This window comes from Zootermopsis nevadensis, unplaced genomic scaffold (assembly GCF_977971745.1).
Source record: "Zootermopsis nevadensis isolate Lab colony 2312 unplaced genomic scaffold, Znev_1.0 Znev_ptg000008l, whole genome shotgun sequence".
Lineage (NCBI taxonomy): Eukaryota > Metazoa > Arthropoda > Insecta > Blattodea > Termopsidae > Zootermopsis > Zootermopsis nevadensis.
In genome coordinates this window covers 15,310,219-15,320,040 of record NW_028259140.1, presented here as the reverse complement: position 1 = coordinate 15,320,040, position 9,822 = coordinate 15,310,219, and positions in this window count along the sequence as shown.

The following is a 9,822-nucleotide window of genomic DNA, read 5'->3' as shown; positions in this document are numbered from 1 at the left end:
AACATTTCTCGCGAAGATCTTTTGTTATAGTTTATTTCAGACAGAGCAACACACAGCAGCTTTCTGTGTTCCGGGAATTACCAACTTTCTTCTGGACTTTGTCGGTCATCTTTATGTATTAAACGCAAGACGTCTTGGAAATGGATTCTAATTCTCCCTCCAGATCGACTGACTGTCACCTTGGTACAACCGCACTTAAACGTTAGTACGTACGTCTTCTGGGATGTTGCGTCGTAGAAATTATCGGACGTTTCAGACGTGCTTACTGCCCCCATCATCAGGGAAATAAGGCAGTAAGTACGTCTGAAATGCCACTCAGTTTCTACGGCGCCGTGAGATTTCATGACAATGAAAAAATAACAAAAGACATTCAGCCGTATAACAATGCATGTTTCTGCAACAAAGGGGATAAACTGGGATACTGGGAACGATACGTTTTTCAAGTGCCTGAGCACTGCGGGTCCCAACTTCTCGTTGGCTCGATCTATAGACATTCGGTAGGAGTCCTTGGATGAGGGATCGGCCCGTCGAAAGGCCTCTACCTGTACACAGGACAGCACATCAAAGAAGAACGCTGACAAACATCCACGCCTTGAATTGGAATCGAACCCACGGTCCCAGTGTCCAAGCGGCACAAGGCCCACGCCTCAGACCGCGCGGCCACTGCGGAACCAAGGGGGTAAAACATTTCACACACGAATTGACGTCTATCATGTCCTCACTTCACGTGTTAATCAACCACGTCAGTAAATGAACAAACCTGAAATATTCGCTGTCCATCGACAGAATCAATCTGTGGACTGGAAAGACGCCGCCGTCGTCCAACCTCAACACCGCGTCACAAAAGAGGTTCCTCTCTCTCACCTTGTTCAGAGGAACCAATGCATCGGTCCACTTGCACCTGCCGCCTACTTGAGAACAGCTGAGAATTTGGTTTGACTCCATCTCCTGAAAAATAGTCGATCGCTGTTACAGGTTTTTCTTCATACCGACTCGTGTGCACATCAACTTATAGTGACTGAGTAGAAAGGGACAAGGGAATGGTGAAAATTGCGTAATATGGAACTTTATACATCTCTTCACTAATTAATAAATTGTAGGCTGTCAGATCAAGGATGATGCATTCCACATGCCCCGCCAATCTCACTCTTCTTGACTTAATCACCCTGAAGACGGGACTGATTCAGTCAATAAGGCATGCCAAGTTTTTGTCATTACGCGCATAAATTGAAAGCTTCTTATATGTAAACTACGTAGACATTACGAATAAAATATCAATGTAATCCATAAAGTCTTAGATGCCTCTACTCGGGTGAACTGATTTTAAAAAAATACGAAAAGAATATGCCATAGATATTGCGTGACCTTTGATGCAGAACGAGACAGTTAAATAAATTTTGGAAAAAGAAGGCTACACCTTTCCATAAGCATAAAATTTTCGACTTCTTCTCGCTCTGTAGAACTAAAAGTGCTTAAGAGCTTACGTGATTAAGGACTTTCCTGCCTAAGTTACACTTTTATATAAACCACGAGCACAAAATGTAATTTAAATTTATCAAATGAACGCGAGAATTAATGTTGGGAACAGTCACAAAAGCTCTAATTTGTTCTAACGCATGCGTAGATCAGGCCTAAATCACGCCACTCACACACTGCAATGTGCAAGATTCTATGGAAACTCGATTGGTACTCGACTCGTCAAAGAATAGCCCACTTCATTTACTGAACCAGAAGGTTCATCATCGTGTGCACAAAAGCCCGCCACCGGGGTCTATCCTGAACCAGTAGCATCCATCGAGTCCCATCTCCCTAAGATCCATCTTAATGTTATCCTACCACCTACGCCGAGGTCTTCCCAGAAGTCTCCTCCCTTCAGGTCTTGTAAACACACCTCCCCTCCCCTTCCCCTAACAACATCGGGTGAGTAGCTCGACCCGTACTTTTCTCTATTATCTATCCCACTCCCGATTTGGGTCCAAACATCTTCCTCAACTCTCTGTTCTCAGAGGCCCTCAGTCTAAGTTCCTCCCTCAAAGTGAAAGACAAAGTTTTGCACCCTTAAATACTTTGCACTCAATAACAGCAAACATTCCCCGGATTTAATTTGCTGTTGTGGGGAGATAATAGGAGATTCCTCGATAATTAGGCTTGTAAAACCGGAATAAAATTCTTCACAGTTCTCTAAAACGCTTTAATAATGTCGATGTATCAAAAAATGTAATTATTGTTCAGAATACAAACCCCACTTCTTAGCATCCACATATTTTTATTAAGATTCTGGGCTACGAAACACGTTTAATTCCTTTAAAATTGTAAAATGTTAATTGCCTACTGGAATATTCTTTTATTATAAATGATGCCGTGAACAAACAGAAGTCAATCTAATGTTACTTGAAAATGTGTTAAAAAAAGACAAGCCTAATTCTCTTACACGAGTTCACAAATGCAGATGAAAACATTAAATGTGATGAACAATAATAATAAATAGGAATCCCTTACCTCAAACTTTGTTCAATTGTAAGAGACCTCGACGTCCACCAGCAATTATCAATTGAATCAAAACTAAAATGGAGTATCACAGATTTCTTAATAATTCTTGTATAAGATGAGTACTTGAGATATCCTAAAAGGATTTTAACAGTATAAAATTATGTAGTCTACGACGCACTTCTTCTACAAGCGATTCACAGCTCAGGTCTTTCCGCAATAACGAAAGCGGATTGTTGACGGCGATAATGAAACACAACAATGCCAAGTAAACAGTTGACTTAACAATTAGTTTCTTATTTAAAAGAATGGAGTGCAATACGGTTCATTCAAGCTATTATACTGCAGGCATAAGCTACCTGATCTGGTCGACCTGGATAGCGATATACTTGTTCGATTACTCGACCTAGTGGATAATTAATTGATTAGTTGCACACACAAGTCGTTACGGAAGCAAGTAACTAACTAATACCGTATTTCAGGATCTTACTTGCGATGTTTACAATCATTCGGCTGATCAGAAAATTACTCATTGCTGCATTCATAAAATCCTGTCATTGGACCCAATATGCGCCAATTCAATCCATTCTATTCCTCAAAATTTGATTCATCCGAAGCACATTTTAATTTGTTTGGGATTTAGGGTTCTCAAGGCGACAAATATGAAGACAGCTTTCTGAGATGTTGCACTGATAGATACCAATGGATGATAATCTGATAGTTACTAAATAATATTTCAGCGGTCCTTCCTGCCTACAACCCAATATCTCAGAAGACATCCATCTTCATTTTAATCTTACCTTCCAATCTATGCATGATTATTCCAAGTGGTCTTTCTCCTTTAGATTTTATGACTATCTCATATTTCCTATGCGTGCTACATATTCTGTGCATCGCAAACATTTCAATTGCCTTATATTATTAGGTAAAGAAATACGATTTATAAAGCCCAGGTTAAGATATTTTATAATTCTTTCAGTTGTCTCTTATACTCCAAATATTGTCACTTTTTCGATTTGCGATGTGCTGATCCCTCAGAGTGGGAAATGAAGTTCAGTGTAACGAGTTAGACAGAGATGCGATATGGCATCTGGTTAGTTTTGTTAGCTGCAGGATGTCGCGAATGATAAGAGAAATGAAGATAGTTTTATAACCATCTTGCATGATTCGCAGGTTTCAGCTTAATTATTTGTAAATTCAAGGCTAAAATGTAAGCTAGATAAATGAACACACGGAAAGCAATACATAAACGAAAAAATAAGGTCGGAAAGGGCACGAATAAGATACGAGAAATAAATAAAAATCAAGATATAAAGAAACAAAAATGAAGACAAGAATTTACAGAAAGTAAATAGAATAATGCAGGCTGAAAAGAAAACAAAGGTTTACTTATTTTGGAAGTTTAACTCCTGTTTCTTAATGTAACACCTGCCAGCAGTTGTTCAGACTGCTCTGCAGTACGAAGGTGTCGGAGAAGTTGCCGCAAGATCACGGATGGACAAGCATGAACAGAATTCCGGAAACGCTTTCTTCTAAGAAACACAAACTAAAGAGAAGGGTTTTCGTGGAACAGCGCCGTAATGTTCAAAATGAGTTATTCTAAAGTATAAGAAAAACTCTGCATGGAACAATTAAATAACAGGCTCAGACCTCTCTTTCTGCTTTCTTTTGTACTTCCTTTCTTCACCTGAACTTTTCGTTAGGGTCGGCGTTCGGACGTGGCAAAAATTTTGAACTTCCCAGAGCAGCATAAAGCCTCTCTGTCCCTAGAAACTTCCACTGCTTCGCCGCCTTCAGAATGGCTCTCAAGAAAATCGTTCTCCAAAGGACGATAATTACGAAAGATTTTCGTTGCGGACGCAGCCATAAAGAAGGAATTGAGAGAGAGTAGAGGAAATTCGTTACACGTTGCGATAAAATGTAGTGCCTTACCGGAGAAATAAATTGTGAATTATATTGTATAAACACATAAGAACACCCAAAGTTCGACTCCGTCCCGTTATTATTTAACACAGCTCAGTCTACATTTAGCCTCGACGACGTGGGTTCGTATACCAGAAGTCAGTGTTTTCTTCTCACCACGTTTAGACTCGCTCTGGAATCCAAACAGCTCAATGGGTACGTCAGAGGCAAAGCGGCCGGAACTTTAATCTTACCACTCACCCGCAGGTTAAGAATGCGTGGCTCCCAACCCCCGAACATCGTAGAAATTGGGCAAGGATACGTGAAATGTTTCTAAATAAAACAACAGCTGACTTTTTCCTTCCGTAAGAAATCTGGAATCTGTGCACGGATGGCACAAAAATTGATAAAAATTGGTACTTTTACAAAGAAAGGAAGCAGTGCGTGAGGTTACGACATAAATAGTCGAATGAATACGAAGACTTCCGATTCCTGTGACGTAGAGTAATCCGACAAAAGAAAAGAAAAGAGAATCAAAAGCCTCTAATTATTTGTAACTATCAGAACATAAAATAGTTTTCTAAAAATTATCGCTTGAATACACGCATAACTATGTTCTTCACAACTGATGTAAGTTTAATTTAATTCCGATTAGTATTTTATTTTTACCACATTTATCAAAAAAAAAATTCCTTGCGCCGAGGTCCAGATACAAGAGACCTTTGGTTGTTGTTCGGAAACTTTTATGGGATTTTTTATTTCTTTCACAGATTAAAGCGGCAACATTTCCTACAGCATTATTTCTGTGAATTTGCCCCGACGTGTGTCAGATTCCCAAACGAAAACATAGCAGAGCGAAGAAAAATGGAATTTTATCCCAATTCCTGTCACTCTATTCGTTCCAAATAATTAATTAAGCACCCTGCTCTCAAATACACTCAGTAAGTGTTTTTCTCTTAACGTGGAGATTAAGTTTCAGACCGATACACAAGAGGAAAAATTATATGCATACGTATAATATTCTGTAATCTTTATGTTTATAGACATAAGACGGGAAGAGAAACCATTGTATTCTTCCCATAAACGCGAGAAACCAAAGTTCACGCCCTTATAAAAGAGTTGAAATTATAATTTCTTCGTATTGAAACCTTACGCACTTGGATGACATACGGAGAGACCGAAGATCCTGAACCGCATGCCCCGAATTTAATCTTCCCTCACTTTCCGTGCGAATGTAATTTCGATATGTCACCGTCATTCTCAGATATCTGAATACACGTTCAAACGATTTATTAACAACCTTCATGAAATGAGTTTATGCGTTAGTCTGGGGACGACGAGACATGAAAATACAAGTTCCTTATTAACTCCGCGTTTGATCCAGACGAACTTGCCTACCAACACAGCCTCTGTTTATCATGATCAATAGGGGTCGGCTCCGACCCGAAGGTACAAATAATGTCTTGAACTACAAGAAGCACTGTTAATGGCTTTGAGTATCAGGCATTTAGCCTCTGACAGGCTTGATTCACGTAAATCATCATCCAGCAAAATTCCACCCATTAAACATTCTCAAAATCTGTCAACCTAGCACCAGAATCTCTTGCAATGTCGAATGCAGACCATAAAATGATTCAGAAATAGCAGCACGAGTGTCGTGTGTTTCAGCAAGTTTAAATGTGAAATAAAATTCTGTTTCTCTTTCGTAACTCTAGTCCCGAAAATTAATAAAAGTTTGCGGTTGAGGAATAAACAAAGAAATTTGCACAAGGGAGCAAAGAAAACTTTTCTGCCTCAATGAGGACAGTTTCAACAAGAAAAAAAAGGTAGCAGCACAGACGAAGGACACGTTACAGAAAAAGGGAAGGAAGCACGCCCCCATCTCAAAAAAAGAATTAATGGATAATTTTTACTTGTAATTGTATTAATGTACAGAAATGACATGATTACTTTTTGTATCTTTTCAGAACGTACATTATATGTAAAAAAAATTTAAAATAAGCTGGGAGTAATGTAAGAATGAGTAGATCTATAATCAGAATTCTTTTGCTTCTTTCAGACTGAGAACGCCATTCGTCTCAGGCACAAAGACGCCGGCTGATATCCTGTAGTCTGTTAGCGTGCAACACGCGCCCCGTTCAAATTCCAGACCCCAACCCTTAGAATCCAAACGAGAAATCGATCTGCATCAACCGCCAAAAGCCCTTAGCCTACGGCCGTCTCTTCACAATACACCAAAACAAAAGACATACAATTTCTAAAGCACAGAAATCGCCAATCCTCAGCGGAGTGCATCTATTAGCAAGGCAATAAGAGGAACGGACACCGGCTTAACCCCGTCCATGACACTGACAAAAAGTGAGAGTGGCTCGAAGTTTCCTCTCGCGCCCGAAGAGCTGACATGCTGTCAACGGCTTACACCGTCGATCTAACCGTAGTGACAATTATCTCTCTCTTTAGGACACACACAGCGACAAATTTCAACTGCATCGGCCTCTTATTACTTGAAACATTTAGATCTAGTCCAACGTGAAGAACGGCAAATTATCATCACTGCCCCAATGTCTGAACTGAAATGTCTGGGCCTGCCGCATTGTAAATCACCCGGACACGTAATGCACGATCTATATTTATCTTGTAGACAGATTTCGTATGACAGTGCATTTTCAATGAAATCGATAAAGTTCTATTTCAATTCTGTACACGGTAGGGGCTAAGCAGTGGGGATTTCTTCCTTCACCTGATCAATGACCAAAAACAATAAGATCATTGCTAGTCTGCATGTCAGAAAAGAAAAGAGGAGACGTTGTACGAAATCGGTGGTAGACTTCAAACTTCAGAAGGAAAATATCTTAAGCGACTAGAGCCGAGGATATCTGCGCGAGGGACAGTAAAACTGAAAACCTGCGACAGTACAAGACAACGTTTGTTCATGACTCGGAGGAAAATGATCGGGTGGCGAAAAACATTTTTGTAGCTGATTTGAGAGAAAAGTTGATCTACAATTACTTTCTCTCGATAAGGCATGGTCTTCCATAGTTGGACAGGTAAATTGTCTGAACAGTCGACATCAGATTACAGAAGACTCGAGACTCATTCGCTATCTGGCTCTTCATTACGAAAGAAAGTGATATTTGGTGTGTCATAATTACGCACAAAATAACTGAACCATCTCTTACGACATTAGAGTTAATAGTTCCAGACATTAATGGGCGACATCCCTAGCTTATCTTTCGCCTATATAAGAAAAATAAATGTGCACGGCTTCTTTTGATCAAGATTATGGAATGTGGTCATGGTCTGTGACCACCAAATTTTCCTGATCCTGTATGAAACACACATTTTGGAAGAACTAAAAAAGAGTTGTCAGTGGAACCACGGTTCCGGAGAATTTGACGTAAATACGTCTATACGGAAAGGAAGTTTATATATTGGCTTTATTCTAAATATTTCCTTTATACCTGCTTTACAACTGATTAAGTTTTGAGTAAGACATTACTTATTTAACTTTAATTAGTAGATGGGTCTGTGATAGATGAATGTAATGTAAGGTAATGTAAAGTAAGGTAAGGTAACTATGTAGGTAACCATTGTTGTTTATTTGTTGATAAACAGATGACGTTTCCAAGGTAACATAACAATGAAGTTACATTTTTTCGTTCCACTTTTTGTTTACATTTTTGCCGAATGACACTGACCCTAAAATATAGACGTATTTACGTCAAAACAGTGTCACCTGTGAGGCTTCAGCAATTTCCTCGAAAGAAATGCAGAGCGCAAATATCAACGCGGTCCACATGTCCACTGCCAGCGCTGGCTTCGACGGGCAGCATTTGTTGATCTGACACTGGTGACTTTTAATAAACCCTCTACGACAGCTCACAGTCGACTTATGTCACCTACTGCTTCTGCTACAGATCAAGGCATGGCTAGCCGTTTACATAGGCGCCGGATCTCGGTCAAACAGGAAGGAACTCATGCACAGTCAGTGATTTATATGAAATTGTAATACAAGTTTGCGGATTTTGCTTAACTTCGTCTTTCGGGTGACAGCTGCTCCTAATGTTTAAGAAAATACTGAACTTGCTACTTTCAGGGTGGGTATGAGGTGGGGAAGTTCTGAAGGCCTTGTCTTGCCCCCCCCCCCAATTCACTGCCTGTCCCATCACTGTTCAGAACATTGAACAATGATCACGGAAAGAAGTGTACAGCTACAAGGAGCGAAAGTAAGAAGTAAAATCTTTAAAACCGTTCACATGTTGGTGCTGAATTCAAAGCAAATTCAGAAGTAACTGCCTGCATAGTACGAGAAATATTTAAGGTAAATTTAGTAAGCAACAGGAATTGATTTACTTTGTTGATGGCATGAAACAGGGAAGAAATGTGTATATTTAAAATGCACAAAAAAATATTTCCAGAAACTTGAATTGTGAGACTAAAATCCGACGTAGCTGGGAAAATAATAACCTAGAAAAACTGATTAAAGTAGTATGGACTGACATTAAATTACATAGGACATGGTCCAGGGAGAATACATAACATGATAATTAACTTTGTTATGTTTCATCAGCGAATCATAAATTTTTAAGGAACCACACCCACACTTCAAGATAATACGACTTACACTAAATTATGAAACAGCAATAACTCGTGGATGGGCGTGGAATTCAGACGGAAGGGCGACTGAGACAGACGTAAACTGCACATTAATTTCGGTCTCCTTTATTTTCAGGAAGATTGCCCCTTCCAGTGGGGTTATGGGAAGAAACGACTCTATATTAAAATTGCGTTTACCTAATTTTGTTTTAGAATTGTTTGTGGTCGTTGGAGTTAACTTTGCAGCGTATTACACACTTCGTTCGCCATTCAGAAAATTATAACACAGGAAGTATTTCTCCGTGCGAAGGCTAACAGAAATTCGTGACAGCAAATGCTCAAGTCATGACCAAGATCAAACCTCTTCCTTACCTTCATCGGCAAACCGCCAACATGCTGAAATCTTGCCTCGAGCAGCGAGAATATTCGCTAAGTTTACTAGCAGTCAGAGGTTTAGATGATTAATTTCAGTACAAATATCTGCACGGTATAGCTATTTCAGAGTTCTCTTAGTTGCAACGTTTGGTTCAAATTTGCAAAGTGACAACCAGCGATCTGCTGGGCCAAAGAGAAGTCCTCTTCGCGCAAGTCTTAAGACATTCTGGAATACAATTAACAACTTTAATAACCTCACAGAACACATAGAACTGTTTAGATTTGGCGCGTGATCACAGCCAAAGGATATCCACAAAGCTCACAGCGCGTGAATGTATTTCGCTACCAAGGCTCAATCTAAGCTGATCTTCCAGCGCAGGCAGCTTTGTAGGCCAGGATGGGTTACAGGATCTTACAGGCCTCCGTAAGGCACGTCAAGTTTTGCTCCGATCACCACGCAGG